Source organism: Tursiops truncatus, chromosome 6 (genome assembly GCF_011762595.2).
Source record: "Tursiops truncatus isolate mTurTru1 chromosome 6, mTurTru1.mat.Y, whole genome shotgun sequence".
NCBI classification, from domain to species: Eukaryota; Metazoa; Chordata; class Mammalia; order Artiodactyla; family Delphinidae; genus Tursiops; species Tursiops truncatus.
The window spans coordinates 41,970,958-41,986,337 of record NC_047039.1 but is presented as its reverse complement, the minus strand read 5'-3'; the positions used below and the strand labels follow the sequence as shown (position 1 = coordinate 41,986,337).

At 37.2% G+C, this 15,380-nt stretch overlaps 1 long non-coding RNA gene across 1 annotated transcript in view; it reads right to left on the bottom strand.

Moving 5' to 3' along the window:
• The window catches only part of LOC117312595 (uncharacterized), a 308,456-nt gene extending 304,636 nt beyond the window's left edge, over nt 1-3,820 (bottom strand). The window contains exon 1 of the long non-coding RNA XR_004526988.2: nt 3,190-3,820. This is a non-coding gene — a long non-coding RNA (uncharacterized lncRNA). The remainder of the gene's footprint in view (nt 1-3,189) is intronic.
• Nucleotides 3,821-15,380: the final 11,560 nt, after the last annotated feature.

The following is a 15,380-nucleotide window of genomic DNA, read 5'->3' as shown; positions in this document are numbered from 1 at the left end:
TGGGGGAGTGGTGGGGAAAAATTATTATGAAGATAGTATACTGAAAGTGTGATATTTGAAGGGGAAATGGAGAATTAAAGGATAACTTTGCAGTCACTAAGTTGACTGTCAAAAAATTCAGCAGACTTTCAATAAGTTGTCAAGATTTTATGAATAAAATATGACTACTTATGACATAGACACGCAATATTTTTTAAAGGCTTATACGTATCTATCCTCTCTTCTCTCTAATGATAAATGGATGACATAAGAATGTAAAAGGAGGGCTCAATTTTTCTTTTTTTTTTTAACTGACTTTTGGTTACTTAACTCATTGCCTCATTTACCCCATTTGGACCTGTAGGTTCTGTCCTTCATGACAGTTTATTATTAAAGAGAAATTTCCCTAAAATCACAGCCTTTTAAACTATTTAGTAGAGATCATTTAATGACAAATTTCACTTTACAGATAAGCAGGGTGACCACAAACCCTGGTTTGCCTAACACAATCCACGTTTAGACCTGTCATTGTGGTGTAATTATTGTTAGCATCCTTGTTCACTCTCAAACCTGTCCTGGTTTGGATGATAAATTACAGTCATCCTACAGGCATGGAAAAATCAAACATAGAGAGTCAAGGAGCTTGCTCAAATCTGAATAATTATTTAGCTCTGCCTTTAGGGCTAGAACTCAGACCTGCTGATTCTCTTCCTGGCCTTCTACTCGCTGTACCCAGGGTTCTTGTTACTTTATCTCTTAGTCATTGCAATTCATGAATGATTTTTAAACACAGATGGAAAGGCTAAATCTCATCATAAAAAGGAGACACATTCTCCTACAACATCTTCAACCAGCTTCTACCTAAAAGAAATGAAAATGTTTTCAATTTACCTTCTTCTACACTAGTGTGTATTATTATATTATACAGGAGATTTTTAGGATAATATGCTGACAACATCAGGAACTGTTTTTTTTTTTTTTTTTTTTTTAATATAGGTGAGTAAAGTTCAGCTGCTGGGGACCAAGGACAACATAGTTTCTTTCACCATAAGGAAATCCGTCAGTTATCAAACAAACTTCACTGGGCTCTTCCAGTGACTCAGGAATATTCCAGTGACTCAGGAATACGCCAGCTGCAAAATATTTGCTGCCTGCTCTTTAGCCCTAGGAAGTAGAAGATCATGCTTGTTACTGGGCAATTATGTGCTACCGGAAAAGAAAAGAACCGGTGCTGAATGTATGTCCTGCACCTTTTTGTTTGAAGGGCTCGAACTTGAATATTGCCTCCTGTCGGGGGCCCCCTTGGACATGGGGCCCAAGTGTGAATAAAGCCCTGCTGTTTCTCTACTAATTTGTTATGCATCAGGCTTGGGCAATCTGTTATGCATCTGCTCTGTTCAGGCTTTGCCTGATGATGTGGGAGGATCACAAAGTCTAATCCGACACAATGGCTATGTAAATGTCATCTGCATCCCTTGTACATTTGCCCAAGGGCTCCTTCATGGGGGCACATTTCAAAAACGATAAAGGTTATAGCACCCTGTGAAGGATTTATGCCGTGCAGTCTACAGGCCATGATTTAGTTTTGTAGCAGACATTCCATTTTAAATTTAGGAATTAATCATTTAGCATAGCTAGTTTTATTGGGTCACACAGGATATGCAAGAAAGAGGGGATGAGTTTTCTATACATCATTGCTTTTGTCAATGAAAATAATAAATTCTTATATATTTTCTCTCTTTGATATAAGTCTGATAAAAGAGATATTAAATAGACATTAATCAAAACTTTCTTTTGCTTTAGAATGGCCCAAGAGGTTTATAGTCAAATAACATTGCCAGTTAATCACTGATATAATCCAACACTGCAAAATTCTAATTCTAGAAATCAAGTATAAAATTCTTTGATTAAATACTTTAATGATTTATGGACTATTCTAATTCTGATGGGGTCCCACATATTCACAATAATTGTTATACCCAAACCAACATGTAAAGACATTTCTGGAATGTAAAATTTATTTTCCCCTAATAAACATGAATAAAGCACCAAAAGAAACATTCAAGATGTCATCACTCATTAAAATTATTCCTTCTTCCTCTAACCATGCAATTCTCATCCTACACCGGGTTAGAATGACCAGGGCTACTTGTATACAATACCAGTACCTGAAACCGATTTCTCTGGGGGCAGGCAATTATTTCTGTAGTTAGGAGAAAGCATCAGCAAAGTCCATGTTTGAAAGATACAAGGTGCAAGCCAATTTAAAGTTAAAATGCCCACAGGACAGAAATGCTGAAATGATGTTAGAAGCATGCTTACCACTTAGGAATGTGATTATTAGACTAAGAGTCTGTCTAGACTCATCATACAAGTTATTTGAATGCAATTAGTAAATAAAGTCATTAGTACTGGAAATTGCTGAAAGATGCTAGAATTTGTATATCTGGCAATAGTATGAAATCATTCTAGGAACAGCCATTTGATTTCTATAAAAAATGTTATGCTGGCCAAATCCACCTAAAGCAGTGACCAACCATCCCAGTTTGTCTGAGGCTAAGAGATTTTGGGGAAGTAAGAGATTTTGGGGAAGTGGGACATTCACTGCAAAAACTAGAGAACTCTTGGGCAATCCAAGATGAAGTGGGCACCTTATGAACTGCCTGAACTCTAGGAAAAGGGAGAAGCATATTGCCAAATGCCACCAACAAGTGTAAGTATATTCACATCCTCTAAACAGAGCAATAATTTAAATGATCAGTTCGACTGATAGCTTTGATTTACAGCCCAGTAAGTTCCCACTATTTCAGATATTCCTTGCACACCTTGTCCTACCCCTTTTTTTCCTGTAAAGGGCTCTTTGATTTTGTTACTGTTTTTTGTTTGTTGTCCACATTCTAATAACACTGAGTTGTGTCTTGAACAGACTTTGAAATAGGTTCCCATATATTTTATTGTCTACCCTCACTTATCTTTGCCTAGTTTTATTCAGATTGTTCTTCTTCCATTTCATACTGTGCCTATTTTTAACAAGTTGCTTAATTTTCCATTTTATTTATGTTTTCTGTTTAGTTTTTCAATATGGATGTATCTTTCTTCAATATAAAATACTTCAGACATACCAAACAATGCACAATATAATGTAAAAAGACCCATTTACCCACGACCAACAGTAAATAAAAACATTAAAGTGAAGTTGAACCATCTTACCTCAATTGCTTTATTCTCCTTATCCTCCAGAGCAAATGACTACACTGAATTCGATGTTCATCTTTCCCAAACAATCCATCCATGAACAGTAGATTATATTGTTTGGCATGATTTTAACATTTATATAAATGAATTCTTACTCTATGTATTGTAGGGGAGGAGAAATAATTTTCCTTCTGTCCTTCTAGGTTCTTGGCTGAAGACCCCCATAAGAATACAGATTAACAGGAGAAAAACACAAGGTAATATAGCATATATACCTCCTGTATACACGGGAGATACCCAGAAGAACTGGGTAACTCCCCTAAACGTACCAAACCATTACCTTAAATACCATCTTCAGTTAATGAAAAAAAAAATGGGGGCGGGGGTAGGGAGGCCAGTTATGGGAGGTTACCAGGAAAAGCACAGTAAACAAGGGTGTTGTTGCTATGCAGATCTAAGTTGTAGTGTTCTCCCTTGATAAGAGTTTCTAGGGATTTAGAGTCAAACTTCCCTTCCTGGTACAGAGACGGAGGCCACCTTACAAACAGAGATTTCCCTTATAAATGTAAATGTCTTTTATAAAAGAGTAACTTTTACTTGGTTTTCAGAGCTTCTCCTTTATCTGCAGTTTTTTTCTTTCTTTTTTAAATTTTCATTGACTGTATTTCCCACGCTGTACATTTCATACCTCTGACTCATTTATTTTGCAACTGGAAGTTTATACCTCTTAACCTCCCTTACCTATTTCTCTCATCCCACCACCTCCCTCCCCTCTGACAATCACCTGTTTGTTCTCTGTATCTGTCGCTCTGTTTCTATTTTGTTATGTTTGTTCATTTGTTTTGCTTTTCAGATTCCACATCATGCAGTATTTGTCTTTCTCTGTCTGACTTATTTCACTTAGCATAATATCCTCTAGGTCCATCCATGTTGTCTCAAATGGCAAGATTTCATTCTTTTTCATGGCTGAGTAATATTTCACTGTGTATATATGTGTGTGTGTGTATATCTATATATATATCTATATGTAGATATATATATATCTACATATTTATATATATATCTACATACATACATATATTCCACACCTTCTTTATCCATTCATCTGTTGATGGGCACTTCCATATACTGGTTATTCTAAATAATGCTGCAATGAACATTAGAGGTGCATACATCTTTACAGTATCAAGTTTTCCTATTCATGATATTGTATATCTCTTAGATTATTTAGGTATTCTTTAATGTTTTTAATAAACTTTTTAAAAAACTTTCCCCGGGCTTCCCTGGTGGCACAGTGGTTGAGGGTCTGCCTGCCGATGCAGGGGACACGGGTTCGTGTCCCGGTCCGGGAAGATCCCACATGCCGCAGAGCGGCTGGGCCCGTGAGCCATGGCCGCTGAGCCTGCGTGTCCAGAGCCTGTGCTCCGCAACGGGAGAGGCCACAATGGTGAGAGGCCCGCGTACCGAAAAAAAACAAACAAAAAAACTTTCCCCATAGAAGTCTAGTATATATCACTTAAATATATCTATATCACTTAAATATCACTATATATCACTTAAATCTGTCTGACAATATTTTGACCTTCATTTTTCATTGATTATGTACCTACATTTTTCACCAAGTCACATTTCTATCAGGTGATCCCCAAGGAGTTAGGTAAGTAACATTTTCAAGTTCCACTCAAAAGGCCATCAATTTTTTTCTCCAGTTCTCTGACTAAGGAAAACAGAAGCCTATCTTCCAGTTTCTCTCTGATTTCAAGGCTCCCTTTGATCTCCCACTTAGGCTTTCCTCTCTTCTACTGTTTTTTAAGTCTCCATTGGAATAAAGTATGTAGGAGAAGGAAGTTATTATCTTCTTCCCATGTATGTGAGGATGGTCACTTGCTCAACTAAAAATGGAGAAACTGATAAAGTCATTATAGTGTACTATTTTATAGTACATTACAATGGACTACTTATATTAGATAACTAGTTCCTTTATTATATGATTAAGTTTGTTTCATATAAATTTATAGCAATTGCCAAGAATATACTTGCTTCCTACACAACAATGTTTCCAGACAATATGTAATAGTAAAGTGTGGCCCAAATACACTGCTTAAAGTCACATTAATATCAATTTATTCTACATGTTGATCCTTTGTCAAACAAGTTTGGAGAAATTATTCTCCTACTGAAAGTTCTCAGCTGGACTTCGACTATTTATTTTCTCTCTATTTCTAAAAGGATTTGTGTGGAAAGGTTTCTTTCTCTCTTTTATTTATTTTTTTTAATTTTGTCTCAGAAATATGCTCAGGTAAGGAATAGATTATATTGAATTTTGTGCAGTGTTTGTAACTTTTTTTTTTTTTGCGGTACGCGGGCCTCTCACTGTTGTGGCCTCTCCCGTTGCGGAGCACAGGCTCCAGACGCGCAGCCTCAGCGGCCATGGCTCACGGGCCCAGCCGCTCCGCGGCATGTGGGATTCTCCTGGACCGGGGCACGAACCCGCGTCCCCTGCATCGGCAGGCGGACTCTCAACCACTGCGCCACCAGGGAAGCCCTTGTAACTTTTGCTGAATGATAAATATTAATTATTATTTAAAACTACAATAAAAAGTTAAGACTCTTAGTTCCTAATTATTGTGCACAGCAATCTACTGAGTTAATACAAACTTAATTTGTAATAATTACTTCTGTAATACATAAATTATAGGGTACAGTATAATAAGTGATAATAGTACATATTATGAAATGGGCTGACATCTTAACAAAAAAACATTCTAACACACGGCTATTAGACTGGAGGAAAACAGTATTGTGAAGTAGCTACACTTAACAATTTGCTTAGAAAATGAATCATAATGCATTAATGCCTCTGAATAATTTGCAAGTAAATGAACCAAAAAATTTACATAAATGACCAGCCATAGGTATTTATGCTATTGGGGGTTGGGAGAGGTGGTGCTAAAGGGGAGGGGAACTGGAATAAAGCCTTGCGTTAGTAAGTGCTTACACGTATGCTGAGACATAACATTTAACCAGCAGAAGTCTAATGCAATTACTTTGTATTTATTATTTTGCTGATTTGTTGGCTAATACAACGTTATTGCCCAATGACAATGTTGAATTGACTACATAATGCTGCTTTTGAAGATTAGCTAGATTAAATGATAGAATCCAATAGCTGAAGAATTACTTCAGAGATCAACTAGTCACTCCCAAGTCTCCCAGTAGCAAAATCCTTTTCAAATCATTGCATAAAGATGCCTGTTCTTTCTGTCTGTGGCAAACCCTCTCTTCTTCCTCACTATCAGAATCTTCACTTTGATCAAGACTGCAAAGATGTCTAATTAAATTTTCCCCATCTCAGCCACCTTTGTAGTTCCGACTGGCCATCTGATACTGATAGCGCTAGTAAAAAATAAGTAAGCAGAAGTCTCCTAGAGGCTCTTGGGAAAGCATTTTCTTTCCTGACAAGAGGGGCAAAATGTCTCTCTCTCTCTTTTTTTTCCCTTTTTCTATCTGGAATACTGATGTAATGGAAGAAACTACAGCAGCTATCTTGGTGCCTTGAGGGAAAGGTCAAAAAACTTGCAGACATTGACCCTGGCTAAAGAGAACCTGCCATCCACTGCATCACTGACTTAAGTCCGGAAGCTCGGAATCCTGCAAGCCCCTGCTCATAGAGCACATTGATTCGGAAGCTCACAATGTTCTAGGCTTGTGCTCAGCATATTTGTTTTGTTTTTAACAATAGCTCATTTAATCCTTTTAACAATCTGATGAGGAAGCATGGAGATGTTAAATCTCTCTCTATGCTTCGATAGCTGTTTAGTAGCAAAGCTGGGATGTGAACATAGATAATCTGATAAGGAAATCTATACACCATGAATTCTCACTTGTCTCTCACTCACTCCCCCCACCCAGTAGGTTAGCAAATCCTGATTGCACCATCTCGGTACCTGTCAAGCGAGCCTGCTTTTCTCCCTTCCCGTCTACACCGCTGTGTCCTCTCCAACCTCAACTGAAGGGGGGACCCTAACACACCACTCCTTCCGTACTACCTTCACACCACAAAGATTATTTTCCAAAAACACAAATCAAATCCTATCTTTCCCTTTCTTAAAGCCTTCAATGATTATAATTAACAAGCCACTCAGACTTTGTAAATGAAACAAATTATACGTTAGACCCAGCCTGCCTGACAAATACCAGGCCAGAGCTCTAACCACTGATCCCTTTAGTAATTAACCTTTTAATTACATGCTTTAAAAAAATAGGATGACAATCATTCCTATAAGATAATATAAGATGGAATCATCCTGTACAGAACCAAGAAATAGAAGTACAAGGGCAAGATCCTCTGCACAGGCTGGTTTTATTTGACCCATGTGATGCTTTTAAGAAGAAGTTAAGATCTGAAGATCTAGAAACAGTCTTTCTGTATTCCTTCAGGCAACAGGTGGCTAGAACTGAATAGCAGCTGGCCACTCAACAATTCACCTTAGGCCCTGCAATGTCCTTCTGTTTTTGTGCTGGGCCTAGTCTGCTGATTTATAGTATGAGCTGGAATCATGGAGATTTGAGTGTGGGACCCTAGATCACTGATATTCCAACCTTGAAATTGTTGCACCTGCAATCTTAGCAGCAGCAGCAGTAGCACTGCCATTTAGCTTAGTAGCTATGTGTTTATCATTGCCGGGGACATAAAGATGTCCAACGTGCCTATAATTAATAATCTGGATAAAGAGGTCTGATGTGTCAAATATGGCAGAAAGAAACTATGAATTCAGAGAGACGATTCGCAAGCTATACAAATGCAAATATTAGTAACAGCCACGTCACATGACTGTTATAAGGATGAAACAATAAAATAACGTGAAAGCTTCTAGCAGTCTGCCTGGCATCTATTAGGTACTTAATTGGATTGAGGTTTCTTATTATGCGACAGGTGTAGAAAAAAGTTACAGAACCCCTTTGAGAATCTCCTGAAAGCATGAACACTCAACCTAAAGAGAATAAAATGTTTGTTTATACAAACAGATTTTTTCATATGATTTTAGGATCTTAAGTCACTTAGAGGCCACTGAAGTAGACCTCAGGATGACAGTTGATGTAGAAAACAGGGATTCTTAGTGCCTATGGATTTAAACTACCAAAGCATGTCATGAAATAAATGAAAAAAAGCCTAAAAACAGAGTCCTATCTGTAAAAATAAATTAATTAATTAAATAACTAGGTAGCATTTGATTGTTGTAAGAGAAATGAATTTATGCTAGAAGCAAAATTAAGGGTGGGTTTGTAGATTGTTTACTGGAGTGTTCTCAAACATATTAGAAAAATTATAATAGTTTGGTTTCCAGGCACATAACCCTTGTAAAGACACGCCCAGCTTTGCAAAAACAATTCTGTAATTAATGTCATCAATATTTTTCTCCAGAACCATGTTGTTGTTCTTTCACTGTTTTATAAAACCAAAGTTTCTTCCAAATATGATTGTGAAACCATTCTTCAATAGATTAGAGTGTGCATGTAAACATAAAATGTTATGATTAGATTATTAATGAATCTCATGTAACAAATTATATAAGGAGTAAGCACGATTGGCTTTGTAATTAAGATCCAAAACGGTGTCCTGAAATGAAGATCTGAGTTTATACATTCATCAAGATGTGGAAATCCATGAACAAGTCACAACTAGATTTGAGTTTGCTGATAGTGATAGGATTTCACCATCAGTTCAGTCCATTCCGGATCACATACACATCTCTCTCTATTCAAACGAAAGGACTCATAAGAGTGAAGGGGTTCAGAATGAGCCTCCCCAAAATGTGCCACTTTGGCATACTATTTTAAGATGAAGGCATCCAGACTCAGCAGACCCAAGAAACGCTTTTACCTTTCCCTTCACTGTCTGAAAGAATTTAGATAGGGCGCTTGGCCCAGAAAGAACATATTTCCAAGAGATAACTTTTTATTGGAATGACCTATCTGTGTGGCAGGACAAACATCTACTTACCAAACATCTGCTCTTCTTATCATCCTGTGAATCCCCCTCCTCCCCTTTAAAGCCCCAGGCCCCTATTCCATTCTTGAGTTCAAAATCGCATTAAAGTCTCAACTGCCCAACTGGTCCTTGGGTCTCACTGTCCTTGTAGAGCCCCAGTAAGTAGGTAATTAAATTTATTGTTCTCTTGTTAATCTGTCTTAGGTCAATTTGATTATTAGACCAGCCAGATAACCTAGAAGGGTAGAGGAAAAAGGTTTCTCCTCAACAACAGCAATAAAAATACAATCAAGAAGGGGATATTTATATAGGAGGATAAGAGGGAAAGGAAATTAACACTTACGGAGTCTCTATTATATATAGAACGCTGTATTAGTTCATTTAATCTTCATAATATCCCTGTGAAGTAGTTATTATTATGCCTATTTTAAAGATAAGAAACTAAGGCCACACAGGTGACCTTAGTCACACAGCAGCAATATACCTAGAACCAAACAAACCGAGGGGATGAGGGTAGTAATCAGATGTTAGTGATGAAAGTGTCATGATGTTATTATTGATTGGTTTTAAAAGGTACCAGTTGTCCATATAGGGACAGCAGTTTAGGATTCTTGGCAGTCTAGTTATGTAATTATGTGGCCACTAATCTTAAGCTTAGCCAGAGTCGTAAGAGTGAATGGATAAGACTGATCACAAAAGTTTAAATATCTGAGCAATTCACCACAGCATGTTTTTCATGAAGCTTCATAATATTCTCTAGGAGCCAAGCATAAATTGATCCATGTGTAGCCAACTCTAATCATAATGTTTGGGAAGGATAAAAAAAAAAAAATCCGGAGATGCTTGATTTCTAGAATTTAAAAACATATTGCACTATAAAACTGCCTTTAACATCTCAGAAAGAAAAATATTCATTGGCAGGCAAATCAAATAAGCGGTCTGGTTTTATGCTCAGTTGAGTGATACCATTTGCTCTGCCAATTTGCTAAATCTTAATATATTTGCTAACTTGAGTCCACATATTTTTTCCTCTTCTGCTTCTCCTTCCCTCTGCCACTTTGTCCTTCTCTCTTTTGTGTCTGATTATCATAAAATGAACATACCACAGAGCTTCGCTATTTCTTAAAAATGTAACTGTAGAAGATAGTCTTTGTTGGATGTTAGACTCAGGCTGTTTTCTGCCATTTACAAAAGACTGGGCTCATTTTCATATGAAGCCTTGGAAATTGAGGGAGTTAGGTCACATAATGAAATATCCTAGCAGGCTGTTCCTGCACCGAGGGCCACTGACAAATTTTATGGCCTTGAATCCAGAAATAAACACCATTCGGTGACTGTTTGTATAGTCAGGCTATTAAGTGCAATGATTTGTATTTCCCCAAGAGATCCCTTCAACTACAGTGCCTTGTGTTTGCAGCAGCTTGGCAGAAGTTGTATTTTTTTTTAATCCTGCAGTTCACTGGCCAATAACGTGCGTGCAGGGCACAATACCTCCCAGTAGGTATGAAAGAAAAGAGGTGGAATTGTAGGGCTTCATGGAGCCCCTGGGAGATGCCATGCATATAAAGCGTGTTGAACACCAATCTATTAATAAATTTCATTGAAGCAACTCTCTTCATGGGTGAAGTTGCTTACCCCGTTCTGTCTGCTCTGTGCTCTGGACCTCTGGCCAAAACAGTTTAAATAGTTATCTCTAATAGTTCTTAAGAGGATTCCTTAAAGAAGAATCTTCCAAAGATAACAAAAAAAATACATCATGATGATGATTCAACTGCTACTCTGAAATAAGGTTACAACTCTTCTACCAAGGATTTCCATAGCAAGCAGATATATTTTTAAGAAAATATATATTTATAAAAATTATATTCAGTGGGATAACTCTCCCTTAAAAATTGGTAAAATCCATCTCTGGTTAAACATAGGCTGTATTTTCTACCACTTTCTAACCTTTTTCATCCTATTTTGGATGCCCTGTGCTGTTTATATAATTCATTATTTTGTGGATATTCTCTTGCAGGTATAGGCTATACATGATTGCTCAAAGTTCACTTTAAAATGTTCTCATAAATTTATATAAAAATATTTTGCTTCCAATTTTCTTGAAAAATGCTGGATGCCTGCTTTGCATATTACCTAAAATATGACTTTCCTTTTTTTTTTCTTTTCTTCTCTTTTTTTTTAAATTCTATGCCTTGCTACCTTTTATCTTTCTGAGTCCTGTTTTCTGGTCTCTGAATGCCTTCAATGTCATCTAATGGACTGTGGGTAGTCAGGAGAATTGAAAATATGTCCTGATAGAAGGAAAGTATTTTTCATTGAGGTTCAGGCAGAAGACAAATCTCCCACATTGGACAGAAATACATGCCATGACATCCCACTACCACTCTTCTTCCTTACTCCTCCAACACCCAACACTGAAGCTCTGGAGGGTATCCTAATGTAAACTTGCCACATGTACCTGGAACCCAAGTTCACAGATGCACAGCACCTTACATCACATAGGAATTGAACAAGAGTGTTGATTTTAAGTGTGAAGATATTTACAAAGCTACATTTTAAAATGCAGTCTGTTCTTTTACTGAGTAGCTATTATAATAGCAGGCACCGTGCTAGGCTCTAGGATGCAATGATAATAAGGTCTGTGACTCAAAGGAATCACTTTCTAATGGCAAACTATATAACGATATATCTGTATCTTTCTATAGAGTATAATGTCAATGGCTTAAGTATAGACACATAAATTGAGTGGTTTTAGAATTTGAAACCATACTCTTTCAATGGATACACAACAGAATGTATTATACTTCTTAGAGCAAAATAGAACATGTTTCTAAAAAGAGATAAGTAACTAAGAAACAAGATAAAATAAGCCATTTTGTGTGTGTTGTCGGGGGGGGGGGTATTTTATCAAAAGTAAAAAAAAATTGATTAAATAAGTACACCTGAATCTCTACCTACTGTTAGTTCTTAAGTGAAAATATTAAATCATGAAAAACAAAGAAAAATCACAGGTACAAGGACAATCTGACCAGCAAAAAAACTTAAATATACCTATGCTTGTAAAAGTTGGTGTGGCAGTTTGATAATGGAAATTCAAAATTTTAATTTAAGTAACAAGAAATAGCAGAAATAATTGATATTTCCATTTTTAGGTGGGTATTCTAATTTTATGAACCCTTAGTGGGATATATATTTACTAGCATTTATTGAGCAGCTACCATGTATAAAACACAGATGCATGTGCAAATAAAATGCTTGGGCTTGTTAAGTGAGTGCTGTGTGCTTTTTTTCTTGATAGCATCAATATCCTTCACGACCATTTATGGGAATTTTTCCCATTGGTCAGTTGTAATTATGTTTTAATATTTATATGGACTACACACAGTGAAGGCTATATTTCAGCATGCTTTGGTCACCTGTATTTCACTTGTATCATAGAACATTCACATTCTCCCCGACAAACTCCGTATTTTCCCCTTGTCTCATCCTGTGCCTAACACCAAAATCCCTGCAAATCTTTGTATGTGTCATACATTTTTTCTTTGTTTCCTTGCCCTCCTCCACCTCCTAATTTATTCAATGACTTCCCTGAGTTCATCACTGCTTCAGCAGGCCACACGCTGGAGCTGATTCTTAGATTGGCTCTGGAAATCTCAACTGATGCATTTGGGCTTCCTTTAAATGTGCTTGCCTGTCATGTGTAGCACTTAAAGAGCATCTCATGTGAGGAAATCGCACATAGTTTATTTAAAAGCCCCTCAGCTCCCTTGTGGCAACAACCAAGCACAGCTAAATTGCTGAGCACCTCCGTTGTTTGCTACAAATCATAACATCAAATACACATCACGCACACTGAGGAGCACCCCAAAAGCAATTGATGCTGATGAACCCCAGCTATTAACATGAGTAGCGCTGGCTCTGTCTGCCTTGCTGAAAGCTAGATTGGGGTAGGAATAGGGGAATCAGAGAAGTGAGGGACAGCTCAAATCTCTAATGGCTTGACTGGGGTATAATTATAGCAGATATGCATGTATAAATCATGTTTAACATTTTCACAGTACAATCACATTTGTGCTTTTCAAGGGCTTACAAAAATGAATAAAAGAGAGATACTAGCCCCAGAAATTACAATTCTCCATAAAAGCTAAACAAAACAATGACATTGATGAAAGCGGGTTTCTGGACTTGTTGGGATTATAATATTGAAATGAAAGTGGGATGATTTTACTAAAATAACAGCTCAAGAGATAAACTCCCAGAAAACCTGTACAGGTGGCTGTTACTAAGCAAATGAAAAAATAAGCAGAATTTTAGCCTCTTTTCCCCCTCTGACTCTTCAAATGAAAGACGAAGGTTGAAACTGCACATGCCTATTTGGGATATGATAGGAAAGACTGACCCAAGTATAGCATTGCTGCTAATCAGAGAGCTCCATTAGCACCAATCACTCTAAGTCTATTTAATAATCAGATATCCCTACAGCTGCAGCCAGAAGTGATGTGGGTCTAAGAGAAGAGGCATGACAACATGTTCAGCAGGTGAAGTGGCATCAGGGTCTGAGGCCACAGTGCCTTTGAGTCAAAATCAATTGTGTAACAAATGAGAAGCTAGTCATGCCTGACACAGATGTCATATTTTGAATAATTGAGTTCCTGATGTCACAGCAGGAGCCTCCACCTATATCCTTTTATAAGACATATCAGAGTTTGAGTTGTGGAAGAAAACTTACTATTGGAAGTGAGGAAGAGGTATGCCAGCAGGGCCATGGCAACAAGTTGTTGTATGGAAGAGGGACCAGTCACGGGTGATATTATACTGACATAGATTTCAGGAGGCTGAATGGAGTTCTGTAGCTAGAGCCCACCTGGAAAATCTTTCATTCAGACACACTGTAAAATCTATAATCCAGGAATATTTAATTTCTTACACTTAAAAAGACAATAGTTAGAAATGGTCCAACATATTGAAAATTGAACTTTCTAAACTGTCTCCTAAGAAAGAACACAACACATTTCTAAGCATGGTCTTTGACTAGCTGTGCTGATGAAAAATGACTAAGATTCAAATCACAAGTTTCTTTCCTGACTCTTTAAGTACTAACAGATTTTCGGCCACAAATTCAGGACAGATCCTAATGTTGATATGCAGGATAATAAAACTTTGTTGAGGCTGTCTGTAGCATGAGCCAGGATTACGGTTTGTTTCATACTGGTTTTCCGTCATGTCATAAAAGAAACATCAAAGTTTACAGTCACTTCTCTCTCACTTTCTTCTTCTCTTTTCTTTTCTTCCCCTCCCTCCATTCCTTTCTTTCTTCCTTTCTCATTCTAAATACAACATTTTGCAAAAAGTGATTAAGAGATTTTTGAAATTGAAATATCATTATTCACAAAGATGGTGCATGCTTCTCCTCTCCTAAATCTGTCATATATATATATATATATATATATACACACACACACACACACACATACATTTCAATAGTAACAAACTTCAGAAGGGAAGTAAAAACAATCATTTGTTTTCCTCCTTGACAAACATCTGTTAGAAAAGCAACACACAACCCATTCCAAAGTATAGCCTCAAGTTTCTCTGTAGCATTTCTTTGGTAGAATGTGAAATGTTCCAAGGAACATGCATAAAATCTGCCCAATATATTTTTATTGTGCACCCATTTGTATTTGATTACAGGACCTACAGAAGGCAGGGCCACCACCCTGATGGGCCCAGGGGACAGAACATGGAGCCAAAGCGGTTTATTCTCTTGCCTTGAAATCTGATAGAATTTGTCTTCCTAGGTTTTGGACTTGCTTGGAACATTTTCTTCTCTGACTGCTCCTTTTAAAATGGGAATGTCTATCCTATGCTTGTTCCACCACTGTATTTTGGAAGCACATAATTTGTCTGGTTCCATAGGTTCATGGGTAGAGAGGAATTTTGCCTCATGATGAATCACACCCCAAGTCTCACCCATATCTGGATTTAGATGATATTTAGATGAGACGCTGGACTTAAAATTGATGCTGAAATGGGTTAAGACTTTTGGGGCTGTTAGGATGGAAACAAATGTATTTTACAGGGGAGAAGAACATGAATTTCATAGGTTCAGAAGGCAGAGTGTCTCAGACTGAATTGCATCCCCTCCAATTCATACGTTGAAGCCCTAACTACCCAATGTGACTATAATTGGAGATAGAGCCTTTAAAGAGGTAAT